The sequence below is a fragment of the Tursiops truncatus genome, chromosome 10, assembly GCF_011762595.2.
Source record: "Tursiops truncatus isolate mTurTru1 chromosome 10, mTurTru1.mat.Y, whole genome shotgun sequence".
NCBI lineage: Eukaryota > Metazoa > Chordata > Mammalia > Artiodactyla > Delphinidae > Tursiops > Tursiops truncatus.
This window is the reverse complement of record NC_047043.1, coordinates 66,332,987-66,355,873: the sequence shown is the minus strand read 5'-3', so window position 1 is coordinate 66,355,873 and position 22,887 is coordinate 66,332,987. Positions and strand designations below refer to the sequence as shown.

The 22,887-nt window shown below is 44.2% G+C and overlaps 1 long non-coding RNA gene across 1 annotated transcript in view; it reads right to left on the bottom strand.

The window, feature by feature from the left end:
* LOC109552188 (uncharacterized) overlaps positions 1 to 22,887 on the bottom strand; it is a 74,852-nt gene that overhangs the window by 19,826 nt on the left and 32,139 nt on the right. The window contains exons 7-8 of the long non-coding RNA XR_012334627.1: positions 22,387 to 22,465; positions 22,197 to 22,282 (exon numbers count right to left, since the gene is read on the bottom strand). This is a non-coding gene — a long non-coding RNA (uncharacterized lncRNA). The remainder of the gene's footprint in view (positions 1 to 22,196; positions 22,283 to 22,386; positions 22,466 to 22,887) is intronic.

The window sequence follows — 22,887 nt, the reverse complement described above, 5'->3', positions numbered from 1 at the left end:
ATGGCAATCATTAAGAAGTCTACAGGGGGGACTTTCCTGGTGGGGCAGTGGTTAAGAATCGGCCTGCCGAGTCCGCCTGCCGATACAGGGGACACGGGTTTGTGCCCCAGTCCAGGAGGACCCCACATGCCATGGAGCGGCTGGGCCCGTGAGCCATGGCTGCTGAGCCTGTGCGTCCAGAGCCTGTGCTCCGCAACGGGAGAGGCCACAGCAGTGAGAGGCCCACGTACCACAAAAAAAAAAAAAAAAGAATCGGCCTGCCAATGCAGGGGACACAGGTTCGAGCCCTGGTCCCGGAAGATCCCACATGCTGCGGAGCAACTAAGCCCGTGCGCCACAACTACTGAGCCTGTGCTCTAGAGCCCACGAGCCACTACTACTGAGCCCATGCACCACCACGACTGAGGTCCGTGCGCCTGGAGCCCATACTCTGCAACAGGAGAGGCCACCACGGTGAGAAGTGCACACACTGCAATGAAGAGTAGAGAAAGCCCGTGCGTAGCAATGAAGACCAAACACACCAAAAATAAATAAACAAATGATTAATTAATTTAAAAAAAAAGTCTACAGGGGACTTCCCTGATGGTCCAGTGGTTAAGAATCTGCCTTCCAGGGGCTTCCCTGGTGGCGAAGTGGTTGAGAGTCCACCTGCCGATGCAGGGGACATGGGTTCGTGCTCCGGTCCAGGAAGATCCCACATGCCGTGGAGCGGCTGGGCCCGTGAGCCATGGCTGCTAAGCCTGCGCGTCCGGAGCCTGTGCTCCGCAACGGGAGAGGCCAAAGCAGTGAGAGGCCCACGTACTGCCAAAAAAAAAAAAAAAAAATCTGCCTTCTAGTGCAGGGGATGCGGGTTCGATCCCTGGTCGGGGAACTAAAATCCCACATGCCACGGAGCAACTAAGCCTGCGTGCTGCAACTACTGAGCCCACACACCACAACTAGAGAAGCCCATGTGCTGCAGTGAAGAGCCCACATGCCACAATGAAAGATCCCACATTCCACAATGAAGATCCCACGTGCTGCAGCTAAGACTCGAAGCAACCAAAATAAATTTTTTAAAAAATGGATAACATGGGTATCTCTGATTAAAAAAAGAAAAAGTCTACAAAGGTGATTTCCCTGGTTGTCCAGTGGCTAGGACTCCATGCTCCCAGTGTGGGGGGCCTGGGTTCAATCCCTGGTCGGGGAACTAGATCCCACATTCCACAACTGGGAGTTTGCCTGCTGCACCTAAAGATCCTGCATGCCGCAACTGAGACCTGGCGTTGCCAAATAAATAAATAAATACTTTTTGAAAGTCTACAAATAACAAGTGCTGGAGAAGGTGTGGAGAAAAGGGAACCCTCCTACACTGTTGTTGGGAATGTAAGTTGGTGCAGCCACTGTGGAAAACAGTATGGAGGTTCCTCAGAAAATTAAAAATAGGGATTTCCCTGGTGGTCCAGTGATTAGGACTCCCCACTTCCACTGCAGGGGGCAAAAAAACCCCTAAAAATGGAATTACCGTATGATCCAGCAATACCACTTCTGGGCGTATATCCAGATAAAATTATAATTCAAAAAGATACATACATGCCTGTGTTCATAGCAGCACTATTCACAATAGCCAAGACATGGAAACAACCTAAATGGCCATCAACAGATGAATGGATAAAGAAGATGTGGTACATACACACAATGGAATACTACTCAGCCATAAAAAAGAATGAAATAATGTCATTTGCAGCAACATGGATGCAACTACAGATTATCATACTAAGTGATATAGGTCAGAAAGAGAAAGACAAATACCATATGATAACACTTATATGTGGAATCTAAAATATGACAAAAGATTGGATCAAGATGGTGGAGGAGTAGGATGTGGAGCTCACCTTCTCCCACAAAGACATCAAAAATATATCTACATGAGGAACGATTCTCACAGAACATGTACTGAACGCTGGCAGAAGACCTAAGGGCAAGAAAATCTCTATGTAACTGGGTAGGGCAAAAGAAAAAAAAAGAGAGAAAGAAAGGAATTGGGACAGGTCCTGCATCCCTGGGAGGGAGCTGTGAAAGAAGAAAGGTTTCCACACACTGGGAAGTCTACTCCCCAGCCTCAGACGCTTGCATTGTGGTGGTCAGGGGCTGCTGTGCTGAGGCTCAGACTTCCAAGGTCAGACCCCGGGACAGGGCTGGGGTTGGCTGTGCAGAGACAGCCTCAGGGGACTAGGGTGTGGTCACCACAACTGAGGGAGTATGGGAAGAAGCCTGGGCCCACCAGACAGGGAAGGTGCTATTGTTGGGAGGTGCACGAGAAGAGGGGTGGGACTGCCATAGGAGCTTCTTTCTCCGTGCGCACTCTCAGGCAGCAGAACACCACCTACACATGCTCCAGGGGTGGGTGTAAGCGTCCACTGCCGTCTCGAACTCCAGAGGCAGATGCAGACTGCTCCTGCTGCCGAGGGTCCAGGAACCGGGCACCAACAGCTGCCCCTGCCTTCCAGGAGCGTGTTCAGGCCACACACCTGCACACCCACTACCAAGGGGATAACAGCCAGCACATACCGAGGAAAGAGACGGCAGGCATCCAAACCAACAACAGCCCTCGGGCCAAAAAGATATTAAACCCACACATTCTACACAGGGATGCTTCTGCATAAAATAGCCCTCCAAGACTACAGTAGATAATTGTTTCTCCTAAACTCACAGAGTAAGAGAAATATAAGCAAAATGAAGAAGCAAATGAACCACCCCCAGTTAAAAGACCAAGAGAATTCCCCTGAAGGAACAATGAAACAGACCTCTTCAGTCTAATAGACACCAAGTTCAAAAAGGAGGTAATGAAAATACTGAAGGAATTAAGAAAGGCTATTGATAGAAATGCAGATTACTGTAAAAAGGGTCTAGAAACTATAAGGAGGAACCAAGAAAAATGAGAAAATTCATTTGCCTTTAACTCGGAGAAAGCTGAGTTAAAGGCAATGAATAGCAGAATGAATAATGCAGAAGAAAGAATAAATGACCTGGAAGATAGAATAATGGAAATTACCTAATCAAAACAGCAGACAGAAAGCCAAATCAAAAAAATGAAAGCAATATAAGAGACCTATGGGATAATATAAAGCATGCCAATCTATGCATGACAGGGATTCCAGAAGAAGAGAGAGAAAAGGGGATTGAAAATGTATTTGAAGAAGTTATGGCTGAAAACTTCCCAAACCTAAAGAAGGACACAGATATCTAGATACAGGAAGAACAGAAGGTCCCAAACAAGATGAACCCAAACAGACCTACACCAAGACATATGATAATAAAAATGGCAAAAGTTAAAGAGAGGATTCTAAAGCCAGCAAGAGAAAAACAAAGAGTTAATTACAAGGGAAACCCCATAAGGCTCTCAGCTGATTTCTCTACACAAACACTGCAGGAGTGGCAAAATATATTCAAAGTCTTGAAAGGGAAAAATCTGGAACCTGGAATATTCTACCCAGCAAGATTATCATTTAGAATAGGAGGAAAAATAAAGAATTTCTCAGAAAAGCAAAAAGTAAAAGAATACAGCAATACTAGACCTTTCCTAAAAGAAATATTGAAAGGTCTTCTCTAAATAGAGAAGCAGGAAAATATAGGAAGAAGGAAATCATAATCGGAAAATAAATCACTTAAATTAGCCAGTACATGGATCAAAAAGAAAAAAAAAACCTATTTGTGAAAGTGACGATAAACACAAGGAACAGCAAAAGGATAAACATGAAGATGTAAAAAAGGACATCTAAATCATAAAATTTCGGGAAGGAGAGTAAGAAAATGCAGATTTCTTTTTTTTTAATGTGTTTGAGCCTATATGACTCGGTCTAAAGCAAGCAGGTATAGGAAGGGACTAACATACCTGAAAAACAGGGAAACCACAAATCAAAAACATACAATAGATTCACAAAAACCAAAAAGAACACAAGATAGAATAAAAGGAAATCATCAAACCACAAAAAGAAAAAGAATGGGGCTTCCCTGGTGGCGCAATGGTTGAGAGTCCGCCTGTCAATGCAGGGGACACGGGTTCATGTCCAGGACATGGGTTTGTGCCCCGGTCCGGTCTGGGAAGATCCCACATGCCGCGGAGCAGCTGGGCCCATGAGCCATGGCCGCTGAGCCTGCACGTCCGGAGCCTGTGCTCCACAACGGGAGAGGCCACAACAGTGAGAGGCGTACCACAAAAAAAAAAAAAAAAGAAAAGAAAAGAAAAAGAAAGGAACAACCCAGAAACAGAATCAAATGGAAAACAAGGTTTAAAATGGCAATAAATACATAGGTATCAATAATTACCTTAAAGGTAAATGGACTGAATGCTCCCATCAAAAGACATAGAGTGTCAGACTGGATAAAAAAACAAGAGCCTACAATATGCTACCTACAAGAGACCCACCTTAGGGCAAAGGACACACATAGACTGAAAGTGAGGGGATGGAAAAAGATACTTCATGCAAACGGAAATGACAAGAAAGCGGGAGTTGCAATACTCATATCAGACAAAACAGACTTTAAAGCAAAGGCTATAAAGAATGATAAGGAAGGACACTATATAATGAAAAAAGGATTAATACAAGAAAAGGATTTTCTCTCATCAACATATATGCACCTAATATAGGAGCACCCGCACACATAAAACAAATACTAACAGAAATAAAAGGAGAAATCAATGGGAATACAATAATAGTAGGAGACTAACATCCCACTCACATTAATGGGCAGATCTTCCAGACAGAAAATAAAAAGGCAACAGAGATCCTAAATAATACAATAGAACAATTCGAATTAATTGATATTTTCAGGACATTACATCCAAAAAAAAACAAAAACGAAAACAGAATACACATTCTTTTCAAGTGCACATGGAACATTCTCTAGGATTGACCACATACTGGGGCATAAAATTAACCTCAACAAATTTAAAAGTATAGAAATTATTTCAAGCATCTTCCCTGATCACAAAGGCATGAAACTAGAAATCAACCACAGGAAAAGAAATGAGAAAAAAATGATTACACTGCAATGAGAAGCCTGCGCACCACAACAAAGAGTAGACTAAACAACATGCTACTACAAACCAATGGGTCAACGAGGAAATAAAAAAGGAAATTAAAAAATACCTTGAGACAAATGACAATGAAAACACAACCATACAGCGACTTCCCTGGTGGTCCAGTGGTTAAGACTTCGCCTTCCAATGCAAGGGGTGCAGGTTTGATCCCTGGTTGAGGAGCTAATACCCCACATGCCTCATAGCCAAAAAACCAAAACATAAAAGAAGCGGGCTTCCCTGGTGGTGCAGTGGTTGAGAGTCCGCCTGCCAATGCAGGGGATACGGGTTCGTGCCCTGGTCCGGGAAGATCCCACATGCGGCGGAGCGGCTGGGCCCGTGAGCTGTGGCTGCTGAGCCTGCACGTCCGGAGCCTGTGCTCCGCAATGGGAGAGGCCACAGCAGTGAGAGGCCCGTGTACTAGTTTAAAAAAAAAAAAAAAAAAAAAGAAGCAATACTGTAACAAATTCAATAAAGACTTTAAATAAGGTCCACATTTAAAAAAAAATCTTAAAAAACCCCCACAACCATACAAAATCTATGCAATGCAGCAAAAGCAGTTCTTAGAGGGAAGTTCATAGTGATACAGGCCTTCCTCAAAAAGAAAACCCCAAGAAACAAGAAAAATGTCAAATAAACAACCTATCACCTAAAAGAATTAGAAAAAGAAGAAACAAAACCTAAAGTCAGCAGAAGGAAGGAAATAATAAAGATCAGGGAGGAAATAAATAAAACAGAGATTAAAAAACAGTAGAGGGCTTCCCTGGTGGCGCAGTGGTTGAGAGTCCGCCTGCCGATGCAGGGGACACGGGTTCGTGCCCCGGTCCGGGAAGATCCCGCATGCCGCGGAGCAGCTGGGCCCGTGAGCCATGGCCGCTGAGCCTGTGCGTCTGGAGCCTGTGCTCCGCAACGGGAGAGGACACAACAGTGAGAGGCACGTGTACCGCAAAAAAAAAAAAAAACACACAAAAAAACAAAAAAATCAGTAAAACCAAGAGCTGCTTCTTTGAAAGGGTAAACAAAATTGACAAACCTCTAGCCAGGCTCATGAATAAGAAAAGAGAGAGAACCCAAGTAAACAAAATAAGAAACAAAAAGAGAAACCTCAACCGATACCACAGAAATACAAAAAAACCTAAGAGAGGGGCTTCCTTGGTGGTGCAGTGGTTAAGAACCTGTCTGCCAATGCAGGGGACATGGGTTTTGCCCCAGTCCGGAAAGATCCCACATGCCACAGAGCCACTAAGCCCGTGCACCACAACTACTGAGCCTGTGCTCTAGAGCCCACGAGCCACAACTACTGAGCCTGCATGCCACAACTACTGAAGCCCGTGTGCCTAGAGCCCGTGCTCCGCAACAAGAGAAGCCACTGCAATGAGAAGCCTGCGCACCACAACAAAGAGCAACCCCTGCTCACCACTAGAAGAAATCCCATGCACAGCAACGCAGCCAAAAATAAAAGAAAGAAAACATTAAAAAGAACTAACCTCATTTCCATAAAGACAAGCAAAAAAACTTACCTTAAAAAAAGATCCATGAGAATACTATGAACAATTTTATATGCCAACAAATTTGACAACTTAGAAGAAATTGACAACTTTCTAGAAACATACAGCCAACCAAACCTGAATCAAGAATAGATAATTTGAACAGACCAATCACTAGAAGTGAAATAGAATCTGTAGTTAAAAAAAAAAAACAATTCCCTACAAACAAAAGTCCAGGACCAGATGGCTTCACAAGTGAATTCTACCAAACATACAAAGAAGAACTTATACTGATTCTTCTCAAACTCTTCCAAAAGACTGAAGAGGAGGGAACACTCCCCAAGACATTCTATGAAGGCACTATCACCCTGATACCAAAACCAGACAAAGACACCACCAAAAAAGAAAATTACAGGTCAAATCTTTTATGACTATAGATGCAAAAGTTCTCAACAAAATATCAGCAAACTGAATCCAACAACACATAATAAAGATCATACACCATGACCAGGTGGGATTCATCCCAAGTTTACAAGGATAGTTCAACATACACAAATTAATCAATGTAATATACCACATTAACAACAGAAAAGTAAAAAACCACATGATCATCTCAATAGATGCAGAAAAAGCATCTGACAAAATTCAACATTCATTCATGATAAAAACTCTTACCAAAGTGGGTATAGAGGGAACACATCTCAACATAATAAAAGCCATTTCTGACAAACCCACAGCCAAAATAATAGTCAATGGTGAAAAGCTGAAAGCCTTCCCACTAAAATCTGGAACAAGACAAGGATGTCCAGGACTTTCCTGGTGGCACAGTGGTTAAGATTCTGCACTCCCAATGCAGGGGGCCCAGGTTCGATCCCTGGTCAGGGAACTAGATCTCACATGCATGCCACAACTAAGAGTTCGCATGCCACAACTAAGGAGCTGGTGAGCCGCAACTAAGGAGCTGGCAAGCCACAACTAAGGAGCCCACCTGCTGCAACTAAGGAGCCTGTGAGCTGCAACTAAGACCTGGTGCCACCAAATAAGTAAATGAATAAATATTAAAAAAAAAAAAGACAAGGATGTCCACTCTCACCACTTCTATTCAACACAGTGTTGGAAGCCCTAGCCACAGCAATCAGACAAGAAAAAGAAATAAAAGGTAACCAAACTGGAAAGGAAGAGGTAAAATTGTCACTAGATGCAGATAACATGATACTATATATAGAAAATCCTAAGAATTCCAAACTAAAACTACTAGACCTAGTAAATGAATTCAGCAAAGTAGCAAGATACAAGATTAACATTCAGAAATTGGTTGCATTTCTTTACATTAACAATGAAATATCAGACAGGGAATGTAAAAAAACAGTATCTTTTAAAATTGCACCATGGGGCTTCCCTGGTGGCGCAGTAGTTGAGAGTCCGCCTGCCGATGCAGGGGACACAGGTTCGTACCCCAGTCTGGGAAGATCCCACATGCTGCAGAGTGGCTGGGCCCATGAGCCATGACCGCTGAGCTTGTGCGTCTGGAGCCTGTGCTCCACAATAGGAGAGGCCACAACAGTGAGAGGCCTGCATACCGCAAAAAACAAAACAAAACAAAAACCTAGCATAAAATTGCACCATGGACAGCTACATGTAAAACAATGAAATTAGAACACTCCCTAAAACCATACACAAAAAAACCCTCAAAATGGATTAAAGACCTAAATGTAAGGCCAGATATTATAAAACTCATAGAGAATATAGGCAGAACACTCTTTGACATAAATCACAGCAAGATTTTTTTTGACCCACCTCCTACAGTAATGGAAATAAAAATAAACAAATGGGACCTAATTAAACTTAAAAGCTTTTGCACAGCAAAGGAAACCATAAACGAGACAAAAAGACAACCCTCAGAATGGGAGAAAATATTTGCAAACAAACCAACTGACAAAGAATCAATCTCCAAAACATACAAACAGCTCATGCAGCTCAGTATCAAACAACCCAATCAAAAAATGGGCAGAATACCTAAACAGACATTCTCCAAAGAAGACATACAGATGGCTAACAAACACATGAAAAGATGCTCAACATCACTAATTATTAGAGAAATGCAAATCAAAACTTCAATGAGGTATCACCTCACACTGGTCAGAATGGCCATCATTGAGAAATCTACAAACAATAAATGCTGGAGAGGGTGTGGAGAAGAGGGAACCCTCTTACACTGTTGGTGGGAATGTAAATTGATACAGCCACAATGGAGGACAGTATAGAGGTTCCTTAAAAAACTAAAAATAGGACTACCGTATGACCCAGCAATCCCACTCCTGGGCATATACCCAGAGAAAACCATAATTCAAAAAGACACATGTGCCCCAATGTTCACTGCAGCACTATTTACAATACCCAGGACATGGAAACAACCTAAATGTCCATTAAGAGAGGAATGGATAAAGAAGACATGATACATATATACAATGGAATATTACTCAGACATAAAAAGAAACGAAATTGTGTCATTTGCAGAGACATGGGTGGACCTAGAGACTGTCATACAGAGTGAAGTAAGTCAGAAAGAGAAAAACAAATATCGTATATTAACGCATATATGTGGAATCTAGAAAAATGGTATAGATGATCTTATTTGCAAAGCAGAAATAGAGACACAGACGCCTCTACATCTGGATACAAATGTATGGATACCAAGGGGGAGGGGTGGTGGTGGGATTAATTGGGAGATTGGGATTGACATATATACACTACTATGTATAAAGTAGATAACTAATGAGAACCTACTGTATAGCACAAGGAACTCTACTCGGTGCTCTGTGGTGACCTAAATGGCAAGGAAAAACAAAAAAGAGGGGATATATGTATACGTATGGCTGATTCACTTTGCTGTACAGCATAAACTGACACAGCAGTGTAAAGCAACTATACTCCAATAAAAAATAAAAATAAAATTGCACCAAAAAAAGGAAAAACAAACCTAGGAATAATCTGACCCAGGAGATGAAAGACTTATATGCTGAGAACTATAAAACATTAATAAAGGAAATTAAAGAGGATTCAAAGAATGGAAAGATATCCCATGCTCTTGGATTGGAAGATTTAATATTGTTAAACGGCAATACTAACCAAAGCAATCTACAGATTGAATGTGATCCCTATCAAATTACCCATGACATTTTTCACAGAACTAGAACAAATAATCCAAAAATTTACATGGAACCATAAAAGACCCAAAATTGCCACAGCAATCCTGAGGAAAAAAAACCAAATCCTGAGGGAAAAAAAACCAGACTTCAGACGATACTACAAAACTACAGTAATCAAAACAGTGTGTTTTTAAAATTTATTTTATTATTTTTTGGCTGTGTTGGGTCTTTGTTGCTGCATGCGGGCTTTTCTCTGGTTGCGGTGAGTGGGGGTTACTCTTCGTTGTGGTGCGCAGGCTTCTCATTGTGGTGGCTTCTCTTGTTGGGAGCACAGGCTCTAGGTGCACGGGTTTCAGTAGTTGGGGCACATGGGCTCTGCAGTTGTGGCTCGCGGGCTATAGAGTGCAGGCTCAGTAGTCATGGCACATGGGCTTAGTTGCTCTGCGGCACGTGGGATCTTCCCGGACCAGGGCTCCAACCAGTGTCCCCTGCATTGGCAGGCGGATTCTTAACCACTGCACCACCAGGGAAGCCCCAACAGTGTGGTATTGGTACAAAAACAGACATACAGATCAATGGAACAGAATAGAGAGCCCAGAAATAAACCTACACACCTATGGTCAATTAATCTTCAATAAAGGAGGCAAGAATATACAATGGAAAAGAGTCTCTTCAGCTGGTGGTGCTGGGAAAGTCAGACAGCCACATGTAAATCAATGAAGTTAGAACACACTCTCATACCATGCAGAAAAATAAACTCAAAATGGCTTAAAGACTTAGACATAAGACAGGACACCACAAAACTCCTAGAAGAGAGCAGAGGCAAAACATTCTCTGACATAAATCGTACCAATGTTCTCTTAGGTCAGTCTCCCAAGGCAATAAAAATAAAAACAAATGGGACCTAATCAAACTTACAAGCTTTTGCACAGCAAAGGAAGCCATAGATAAAACGAAAAGACAACCTATGGAATGGAAGAAAATATCTGCAAATGATATGACAGACAAGGGCTTAATTTCCAAAATATATTAGCAGCTCATACAACTCAACAACAACAACAAAACAAAAAACAAACAACCTAATCAAAAAATTAGCAGAAGACCAGGCTGCCCTGGTGGTGCAATGATTAAGAATCCACCTGCCAATGCAGGGGACACGGGTTTGAGTCCTGGTCTGGGAAGATCCCACATGCCGTGGAGCAACTAAGTCCGTGTGCCACAACTACTGAGCCTGCACTCTAGAGCCTGTGAGCCACAACTACTGAGCCTGCATGCCACAACTACTGAAGCCCACGTGCCTAGAGCCCATGCTCTGCAACAAGAGAAGCCACCGCAATGAGAAGCCCGCACACCACAACAAAGAGTAGCCCCCACTCGCCACAACTAGTGAAAGCCTGTGGGCAGCAAACAAGATCCAACACAGCCAAAAATAAAAAATAAATAAATAATTTTTTAAAAATGAGAAGAGCTAAATAGATATTTCTCCAAAGACAAAATACAGGTGGCCAATAGGCACATGAAAAGATGCTCAACATCACTAATTATTAGAGAAATGTGAATCAAAACTACAATTAGTTACCACCTCACACTGGTCAGAATGGCCATCATTAAAAAGTCTACAAGTAACAAATGCTGGAGAGGGTGTGGAGAAAAGGGAACCCTCCTACACTGTTGGTGGGAATGTAAGTTGGTGCAGCTCCTATGGAAAACAGTACAGAGGTTCCTAAGAAAACTAAAAATAGAATTACCATATGATCCAGCAATCCCACTCCTGGGTATATATCCAGACAAAACTAGAATTCAAAAAGATACAAGCACCCCTATTTTCATAGCAGCACTGTTCACAATAGCCAAGACATGGAAACAACCTAAATGGCCATCAACAGATGAATGGATAAAGAAGATGTGGTACATATACACAATGGAATACTACTCAGCCATAAAAAAGAATGAAATAATGCCATGTGCAGCAACATGGACACAACTAGAGATCATACTAAGTAAGTCAGAAAGAGAAAGACAAGTACCATATGATATCACTTATATGTCGAATCTAAAATATGGCACAAATGAACCTATCTATAAAAGAGAAACAGACTCACAGACATAGAGATCAGAGTTGTGGTTGCCAAGGGGCGGGGGATGGAAAGGGACGGACTGGGAGTTTGGGGTTAGTAGATGCAAACTATTACATTTATAATGGATAAACAACAAGGTCCTACTGTATAGCACAGGGTACTATATCAAATCTCCTGGGATAATCCATAATGGAAAAGAATATAAAAAAAGGAAAAAAAAAGAACGTGTATATATATGTATAACTTAATCATTTTGCTGTACAGCAGAAATTAACACAACATTGTAAATCAACTATACTTTAAGAAATAAATTAAAATAAATTAATCTTAAAATTGATTTTCACTAAGCAAAATTTAATTATGAAATCAAATAAACTTTATTAAAATATTAAAACTAAAATATGATACAAATGAACCTATTTATGAAACAGAAACAGAATCATGGACATAGAGAACAGACTGGTGGTTGCCAAGGGGGAAGGGGTTGGGGGAGGGATGGAGTGGGAGGTTAGAATTAGCAGATGCAAGCTTTTATATATAAAATGGATAAACAGCAAGGTCCTACTGTATAGCACAGAGAACTATATTCAATATCCTATGATAAGCCATAATGGAAAACAATATTTTAAAAAAGAATGTATATATGTGTATAAGTGAATCACCCTGTTCAGCAGAAATTAACACAACATTGTAAATCAACTATCGTTCAATAAAAAAAGATATTGATAAAAAAAAGTATACCAATATTAATCCCGACACCTCTGAAGGGCAAGTCCCAGTAAATACCCATTTTATCATTCAATCTGCCCCAGACATTAGGAGAAAATTACAGAAGGCAGCCATGGGACACCAAACCCCCATGAATCAGCTCATGGACGTGGCCTTTGGAGTATTTAACAATAGAGATAGGGTTGAGGAGGCAAGGAGGATTCAGGACAACAACGAAAGGCACAACTCTCGGTGGCAGCTCTAGTCCCCACACCACCTCGTGGTTATCCTCCCCCTCCCCCTTGCGAAAGCCCATGGCAGGGGCAGGATCTAGAAAATCTGGATCAGAGCCCCTCTCTGTCAGGAATGGACCCGTTTTAAATGCAGCCAGGAGGGCCACTGGAAGGACAAATGCCCCCTGTATGGGAAAAATCCACCAGGACCCTGCCTGACATGCAAACCAGAGGGCCACCGGAAGCAAGGCTGCCCCCAGTCCCGAAGGGGACTCGGGGCTCCCAAACTGATGCTGGCCAAGAGGACTGAAGACTGACAGGGCCCAGGACTCTCCCTGCCTCCCAAAGGTCACCTGGTCATTTCTCCGGAGGAGACTCGGGTAACCCTTGACATGGCAGGTGGGAAAGGTATTTTTTTTATTAGATCCACCTACTCTGTGATGACTGATTTCCCTGGACCCTTGTCCTCCCAATACTGTATATTAATGGGGATCGATGGACGGCCCAAAGCCAAGTGATTCACACCGCCCCCCGCTCAGCTGCTTACTAGGAAATGTTACCTTTGCACACCAGTTCCTGCTCATGCCTGAGTGCCCCATCCCCTTGTTGGGAAGGGAGTTGCTCACTAAATTCCAGACAATAGTTCAGTTTGGAGACTTCCTCAGAGAAGGCACCCATCAGGAGAAACGACTGTTCTTCGCCATGGGAGCCTGCCTCAGTCACCATCAGAGGAGGTCTCCCCTCCACCCCATATTTTTTCTCCAGTAAACCCCTCTGTCTGGGACACTGAGGTTCCTGGCAGAGCTAATAATGTGCCCCTAGTTCAGGTTTCACTGAAACCCAATGCTGATGACCCATGGAAAAAACAGTATCCCTTGAGGCCCAAGGCCCAGTGAGGTATCCCGCCTTTAATAACCAAGTTCTTAAAATATGGGCTGTTATGATCCTGCCAATCTCTGTGTAATCCCCCCATTCTGCCCATAAAAAAGCAAAGTGGAGAATACAAGTTTGTTCAAGACCTAAGGGCAGTTAAGGAGGCAGTGGCCCCAGTTCACTCAATAGTCCCTAATCCATACACTGTACTGCCCAAGTTCCAGAAAATGCAAACTAGCTTACAGTGCTAGACCTGAAAGATGCCTTCTTTTGCATTCCCCTGCACCCAGACTCCCAATATTTCTTTGCCTTTGAGTGGACAGATCCAGACACATGTAACACTTCCCAGCTAACTTGGACTGTGCTAGCCCAAGGCTCCAGGGATAGCCCCCACCTGTTCAGAAACGCATTAGCAAAGGAATTAAGAGAATTACAGTTGGTTAATGGGTCTCTCCTACAGAATGTGGACAACCTGCTAATTTCCAGTCCCACTAGGGAAGATTCAGATAAAGATACCACTCAGGTCCTCAATTTCCTAGGGGAACAAGGATATTGAGTCTCTCCTCACAAGGCCCAGATTTCCACCCAACAGGTTAAGTACCTGGGAAATGTGCTCACCCATGGGATGAGGGCCTTTGCCCAAGACCAAAAGGAAGCCATTGTAACCCTCCAACCACCCCCACCCTAAGAGGCAACTGAGGGACTTTCTGGGGATGGCAGGATTTTGCAGGATCTGGATACCTGGATTCAGGCTCATAAAAAAGCCTCTTTTTAAGGCCCTAAAAGGAGGTGACCACAAACCCCTCAACTGGGATGAAAATTGCCAACAGGCGTTACTGGCTCTAAAACAAAAATTAGGAACCACTCCTGTGTTAGGTCTCCTGAACTTAGAAAAACGCTTTCTCCTCTATATAGCTGAGAGATAAATAGCCAAAGCAATCTTGAGAAAGAAAAACAGACCTGGAGGAATCAGGCTCCCTGAATCCAGACTATACTACAAAGCTACAGTCATAAAAAAAATACAGTACAGAAACAAAAACAGAAATATAGATCAATGGAACAGGATAGAAATCCCAGAAATAACCCACACACCTATGGTCAATTAATCTATGATAAAGGAGGCAAGACTATACAATGGAGAAATGACAGTTTCTCCAATAAATGGTGCAGCTACACGTAAAAGAATGAAATTAGAACATTCTTTAACACCATACACAAAAATAAACTCAAAACTAAACTTTCAATCCATCTCCTACAGTAATGTAAATAAAAACAAACAAATGGGACCCAGTTAAACTCAAAAGCTTTCGCACAGCAAAGGAAACCATAAACAAAACGAAAAGACAACCCACAGAATTGGAGAAAACATTTTCAAATGATGCGACTGACAAGGGATTAATCTCCAAAATTTACAAACAGCTCATATAACTCAATATCAAACAGACGAACATGCTTCCCTGCTCCAGTGGTTAAGACTCTGTGCTTCCACTGCAGAGTGCGTGGGTTTAATCCCTGGTTGGGGAAGTTCCTCATGCCGCAAGGTGCAGCCAAAAAACACCAAAAACAAAAACAACCCAATCAAAAAATGGGCAGAAGACCTATATAGACATTTCTCCAAAGAATACATACAGATAGCCAAGAGGCACATGAAATGATGCTCAACATCACTAATTATTAGAGAAATACAAATCAAAACTACAATGAGGGCTTCCCTGGTGGCGCAGTGGTTAAGAACCTGCCTGCCAATGCAGGGGATACGGGTTTGAGCCCTGGTCCGGGAAGATCCCACGTGCCTTGGAGCAACTAAGCCTGTGCGTCACAACTACTGAGCCTGCGCTCTAGAGCCCGCAAGCCATAACTATTCAGCCCTAGAGCTCGTGCTCCACAAGAGAAGCCACTGCAGTGAGAAGCCCGCGCACCACAATGAAGAGTAGCCCCTGCTCACCGCAACTAGAGAAAACCTGTGCACAGCAACAAAGACCCAGTGCAACCAAAAATAAATAATAAATAAATTTTTAAAAACTACAATGAGATATCACCTCACACCAATGCAAATGGCCATCATCAAAAAGCCTACAAACAATAAATGCTGGAGAGGGTGTGGAGCAAAGGGAACCCTCCTGCACTGTTGGTGGGAATGTAAATTGGTCAGTCACTATGGAGAACAGTGTGGAGGTTCCTTATAAAACTAAAACTACGGAGAAAACCATGGTCCAAAGGGATACATACATCCCAATGTTCATTGCAGCGCTGTTTACAATAGGCAAGACATGGAAACTACCAAAATATCCATCAACAGTTGAAAAGATAAAGAAGATGTGATACATATATACAATGCAGTATTACTCAGCCATTAAAAAGGATGAAATAATGCCATTCACAGCAACATGGATGGACCTGGAGATTATCATACTTAGTGAAGTAAGTCAGACAGGGAAAGACAAATATCACATGATATTGCTTATATGCAGAATCTTAAAAAAATAAGATTCAAATGAACTTATTTACAAAACAGAAACAGACTGACAGAAAACAAACTTATGGTTACCAAAGGGGAAAGTTGCGGGGGAGGGATAAATTGGGAGTTTGGGATTGACATATACACACTACATTTAAAATTAAAAAAAAAAAAAAAACAACAAGGACCTACTGTATAGCACTGAAAACTCTACTCAATATTCTGTAATAACCTAAATGGGAAAAGAATTTGAAAAAGAATGATATATGTATAACTGAATCACTATGCTGTATACCTGAAATTAACACAACATTGTAAATCAACTATACTCCACTATAAAATAAAAATTAAATAATAATCACTTTATGAATTAGTTAATTAAAAAATAAAAACAATGGTTTACTGATGGAGGCAGCTTTATACATGAAGGGGTAAGGCCGGCAGGTTATGCCAGAGTCAGCCTGTAGACAATTGTTGAGTCTGGAGCTCTACCCTCTCACACTTCCACCCAAAAGGCTGAGTTGATTGCCTTGACCAGAGCACTCCAACTAGGAAAGGAATTAAGAATCAATATACAGGGCTTGGGCTTCCCTGATGGCGCAGCGGTTGAGAGTCCACCTGCTGATGCAGGGGACACGGGTTCGTGCCCTGGTCTGGGAAGATCCCACATGCCGCGGAACAGCTGGGCCCGTGAGCCATGGCTGCTGAGCCTGCGCGTCCGGAGCCTGTGCTCCGCAACGGGGAAAAAAAAAAAAATACAGGGCTTCCCTGGTGGCGCAGTGGTTAAGAATCCGCCTGCCAATGAATGGGACACGGGTTCGAGCCCTGGTCCGGGAAGATCCCACATACCGCGGAGCAACTAAGCCCGTGTGCCACAGCTACTGAGTCTGCGCTCTAGAGCCTGCGAGCCACAACTACTGAAGCCCGCGTGCCTAGAGCCCGTGCTCCGCAACAAGAGAAGCCACCGCAATGAGAAGCCCGTGCACCACAACGAAGAGTAGCCCCCACTCGCCGCAACTAGAGAAAGCCCGCGTGCAGCAACAAAGACCCAACTCAGCCAAAAATAAATAATAAATAAATTTATTTTTTTAAAAAAAGAATCAATATACATACTGATTCCAAGTATGGATTCTTTGTGCTACATGCCCAGGCTGCCATGTGGAAAGAAAGGGGATTACTAACAGTCAAAGGATCCACTATAAAACAACAGGCAGAAATTCTAGAACTCCTAGAAGCGTTCCAGCTTCCAAAGGAGGTTGCAGGTATCACCAAAGGGGCAACACCTGCCTTACAAGGGGAAACACCCTGGCCAAAAAGCCCGCTAAGACTGCTGCCCAAGAACAGCTGGCCCTACAAGCTGCAGCTCTCAGGCCTGACAGCACCCCCTTCCCAACAGCGCCATCTTATACACCTGAAGAACTTGAGTGGGCTAAACATAGGGGACTGGAAAGAGACCTCTCAGGGTGGCTGACAAAAGATAACAAGCTTCTCATTCCCGGGGCCGAGCAATGGAAAATAACTAAGTACTTCCACGAGTCCTTTCACTTAGGGTGGACTCCCTATTCAAACTAGTTACTCAGTTGTTCCTGGGCAAGGGACCATCCCAAACTGTTAAAAATGTCACCAGGGCTTGCAAGCTTTGTGCCCGCCATGCCTTAGGAAGCCACCCCATACCTCCACCACTAACTTGGCCCATACAACATCGGGGAACCTAACCAGGGGAAGATTGGTAAGTGGACTTGACCCAAATGCTCCCACGTAGGGGATGGAAACACCTATTGGCATTCATAGACACCTTTACAGGGTTGATAGAAGCTTTCCCTACTAGGACTAAAAAGGCAATAGGAGTATCCAAATTTCTGCTTAAAGAGATAATTCCGAGATTCGGGTTACCCCAAAGCTTACAGTGATAACGGACCTTCTTTCACTGCCAAGGTGACCCAACAGCCTTCCTCAGCTCTAGGTATTCACTACCACCTCCAGTCTTTCTGGAGGTCCCAATCCTTAGGCAAAGTAGAAAAAGCAAATCATGCTCTAAAAGAATGCTTGCAAAAAAAACCCCCCAAAAACACTTGCTGAGTTATGCCAAGAGACTTCAGAAACCTGGATCTCTGTCCTGCCTGTAGCCCTTCTATGGACCAGGATGGCCCCAAAGAGAATTTTAAAACTTAGCCCATTTGAGACCTATCGGAAGCCCCTCACCATTTTTTTCGGTCATGCCGCACTGCTTGTGGGATCTTAGTTCCCAGACCAGGGATTGAACCCAGGCCCTCAGCAGTAACAGTCTAACCACACTAACTTCACCACTGGACTGCCAGGGAAGGACCACTGGGAGGCCCTTTTTGACTTCAGATCTCTTGTTTGATGAGGAAACCCACAAATGGGTCTCCCACACTGTTAGCTTGAGCCAAGTTCAAAAGGTCCTCCAAGTATATGGAAACAAAGCGCTGCCCACCCCCACAAAGGAAAGGTCGCGGTCTCCATCCAGTCAGGGCACTTTGTCCTACTAAAAACTTGGAAGGAAGGGTCCCCTGAGGACCAGATACAACGAAAATGGAAGGGACCATATCAAGTGTTACTAAGTACCCCAACTGCTGTCAAGCTATAGGGAGTTACTAATTGGGTTCATCTGTATCTTATAAGTCCCAACAGGAGCCAGAAGAGACCTACTCCTGTGAGCCATGGAAGACCTCAGATACCTTTCCAAGAACAGATAAGTGACTTCACGTGGCTGAGGTGGGTTGGCCTAGTCATCCTTGTGTTTCTGACTATCACGCTCTTATTCTGCCGCTTTTCAGAACCCCCTCCCCCTGGTAAACATCTTCTTTGCCCCTGCTAGGTCTGAAAGAAAAAATACGGTAATATGATGTCAAAAGCCATCATACTAGTAGGACTTCTGACGAAGGTCGCAGCTCGGAATGGGAAAATCATGCTTTAGTAAACATATCTAAAATAGTTGCCCTGGGAGAAAAACTAGTTAATTGTTGGGCTTGCCATAAAAACCCTGGCTTACAACAGTCGTTACAGGTACGAATAGGTACATACAAGAGCTTTACCAATTCAAACACATGAAAACCACCCCCACAGCTGATACGAGTGTGACGGGTGATACCCCCATCAGGCCCGATACCTTGCCTACGTTTTAACTCTTTTTAAAAAGGTGACATAACTTTTCCTTTAATCATGGCTACTTTTGTTATCCAGAAAACCAGTCAAGCTTCCAATGTCACTATACCTCTAATGGTTCCCTTGGCTATGGTGAGCCTCTTTGGAACAATCCCTGGGCACCAGAGGGTAATATCACCACAGCGTTTTGGAACCTGGACCCAAACTGCATTCCCACGAATGCCTCCACTCTCTGTGCTTATAATGAAGCCCAGACCCCAGGTGCCTACAGGATAGGGATGGAATGGACTAAAAACTGGGCTAGAAGTTGTCAGGCTCTATGGAAACTGTGGGTTAAACCCTTCTTACTACACCATCTCACCTAAGCCAAGGTTATGGAATACTCCTGGACTGAACTGTTTTGAATATACAAATGGGCCCTTGTCCCCACATTGTGTTCATTAACTTTTCTCTTCCATGGATCTGGATGGCTGCTTCCTTGCTAAATTCTTCTGTTCCCAGATCTCTTACTGCACCTTCAAGATACGCCTGGATACGTGGCACTCCCCAGAATGAGGGCCCAAAGACAAGGGCACCCCAGGGTAATTCGGCCCCTATGTAAATGCTTATCCTTATATAATGTGTGGCGTGAGGGAGCCTGTACATTAGGACATTTGGTCCCATTCACTGTCACAATACATAATAACACTCAAAATCGTCCCAGGAGGGCCATCAGATTAATATTGGCAAGAATGGGACTGGCAGGGGGATTGGCAGCTCCATGGGAGGCTTTGCCTACCATGAGGTAACCCTAGAAAACCTAACCAACACTTTAGTGAACCCAGCCCTGACCACTGGAAATGCCCTAAACAGACTTTCAACTTCTTTAAACTCAGTGGCCAATGTGGTTATGGACAATAGATTGGCCTTGGATTACTTGCTGGATGAGCAGGGTGGCGTTTGTGCAGTCATAAACAAAACCTGCTGCACCTATGTCAGTAATTCAGGACAGATTGAGATGGACATCAAAAAGATTTATGAACAAGCAACATGGTTACACCGCTATAACCAGGGGTCAGACCCTAATGCCATCTGGTCCACCATTAAGAGTGCCCTCCCTAACTTTACTTGGACCCTGAGTAACAGCCATACTCCTCCTCCTATTTGGACTCTGCCTCTTTCACCTCTTGGTAAAGTTCATGTCTTCCAGGTTACAACAATTCCCCATCAAAATGATGGTTAGGGGAATTCCCTGGTGGTCCAGTGGTTAGGACTTTGTGCTCTCACTGCTGAGGGCCTGGGTTCAATCCCTGATTGGGGAACTAAGAGTCTACAAGCCGCACATGGCGCAGCCAAAAAAAAAAAAAAAGATGGTTAGGCAAGGATTCCAGCCCATACCGCCCTATGACTTAAAACAAGAAGCTGTTCTGCCCCTGGGATCCCCACACTAGGCATCCAGAAATTTCTACTCCCTGACAGGCAAGGTCAATGCCCCTACTCATCCCTGAAGCAGCCAAAGAAGACAGACCGTCGCCTTTCTGCTTCCCATAAGAATATGGAAGTAAAATCTCTGATGGGGGAATGAGACAGGAGGGAAAGGGGCAGAACACAAACGCTAGATAAGTGAAGAGGGGGCACAGCTGTTGGGATGCAATTAAGTCCGAATAGAACCAGCTGAAACCATGTTGGCTTCGAGAATAGTCTGGTCATTGACCTCTAGCTCATTTTAACGTCATCGTAATACTCAAGATCACTCCCCCTTACGCTGTGATAGTTCTGCGACGACTGGAAAAGGTCAAAAAGTGAACAGTGGCCCAATTCCTGGAAACCCCCCCCCTTCTCTGAAATAGCAAGAATATTCGTCCCACTCGTTAGCGTATGAAATTACTTAGCCCATAAAAACCTACAACCCCATGCCCGGGGGCTGCTCTCACTTTCCCAGAGGGTCCACATTCTACCTATGGAGTGTGTATCCTGCTAAATAAACCCGCCTTTGCTTTTCTCTGGTTCATTCTTGAATTCTTTCCAGCGAGAAGCCAAGGACCCTCACTTGGCAGTGGTCTGTCCTAAGAACTCTTGTGGGTCCCAGGATGTGACATTTCCCTCTCCTGAAACAATTAGAGGCCTCTGCCCTCCCCGTGGATCTTGATTAGGGCTGGGGCAGGGATAGGCTCTCTCCCCAGTGCTGGTTTACCACTCCCTGCTAAATTCTAAGAGTCTCTGGGAAGGCATGAGGCTGAGGTCCTTCTCCAGGACAGCCTAGCAGGCACTGGACAGCACATAGGGACCCATTTAATGGGGTCCCCCTCATATTCCCCAGCCTCAGTACAGCATTAGCCTGGGACGCATGGACACACCTGTCTAGGCCCTGGGAAGGTCAGGGCTCCACAGGCCCTCAGGGGGCCATTTGTCCCTCCCCCACCTCCAGGCCCTGTTGCCTGCAAACCTTTGTTTTTCCAACAGGAGGCAAGTGGAACTTCTGGCCTGTGTGTTCTGTGTGAGTCCAAGAGACACAAACACAAGCTGCTAGGCAATGAGTACAATGCAGTGATTCGGTAATTAATCCGTCCGCACCAGGGGCCACATTGGGATGTTTACCCGCCTCCCAGGAGCTCACAGGCCAACGGAGTGAGGGAAGAGGAAACTACAGGGATTTGCCCTCCCGTGTGCCGGCTCTGTTCTAGGCACACATCACCTTATATCAGCCTCACGGGAAGGGATTTTTCTCCCTGTCTTTTGAGACACGAAACAGACTTACCAGGAGGAAAAGGCGCTGAGCCGGGAAGCTGAGCTGTGATCCTGCAGGCAGTGGGGAGGGAGCCCTCAGAGGCCCAGGAGCAGGGCGTAGGCCAGGTGGGGGTCCCTGAGGCACTCACACACCTGCCCCTCCTGTTGGTGCTGCAGCCGGTGCGGGGGTACCTGCTCTGGCCTCTTCCAGCCCTGCAGCCTTGGCACTGGCTTTGCCCCGCAGCCTCTGCTGTAGCCTCTGGATGTTCCCGGAACTCCAAAGCGGAGGAGCAGAATCCACTCATCCAGCACCTACCCTGCTCCACGCCAGTCTGGGCACACCTCTCTGCGGATCACGTGCCGCTGAAGCGCCTCCTCCACCGCAGAGACCACCTCCTCCACCTGCCCAGAGAGATGGGGAGTGAGTTCAGCTGTGGCCACCTGATCCTGCTACACCTGGGAGAGTGGTGCTGGGGGCAGGGAGCCTCCTACAGAGCCCAGCTCACCTGCCTGGGCTCAGAGCCCACTCTGGAGGGCTACACACATCCACGCAGATGGGCTCGGTGTCCTGTGGGCTCAGACATCCTGAGTTGCAGCACAGAAAACCCCGTGCAATATATACAATGGAATAGTACTCAGTTATAAAAAAGAATGAAATAATGCCATCTGCAGCAACATGGATGGACCTAGAGATTATCATACTAAGTGAATAAGTCAGAGAAAGACAAATATCATATATCACACATATGCACAATCTAAAATATGGCACAAATGAATTTATTTACAGAAGAGAAACGGATTCACAGACAAAGAAAACAAATTTATGGTTACCAAAAGGGAAAGGGGGTGGGAGAGGGATAAATTAGGAGTTCGGGATTAGCAGATACAAACTACTACATATAAAATAGATAAACAATAAGGTCTTACTGTATAGCACAGGGAACTATATTCAATATCCTGTAATTAACCATGATGGAAAAGAATATGACAAAGAATATATATATGTA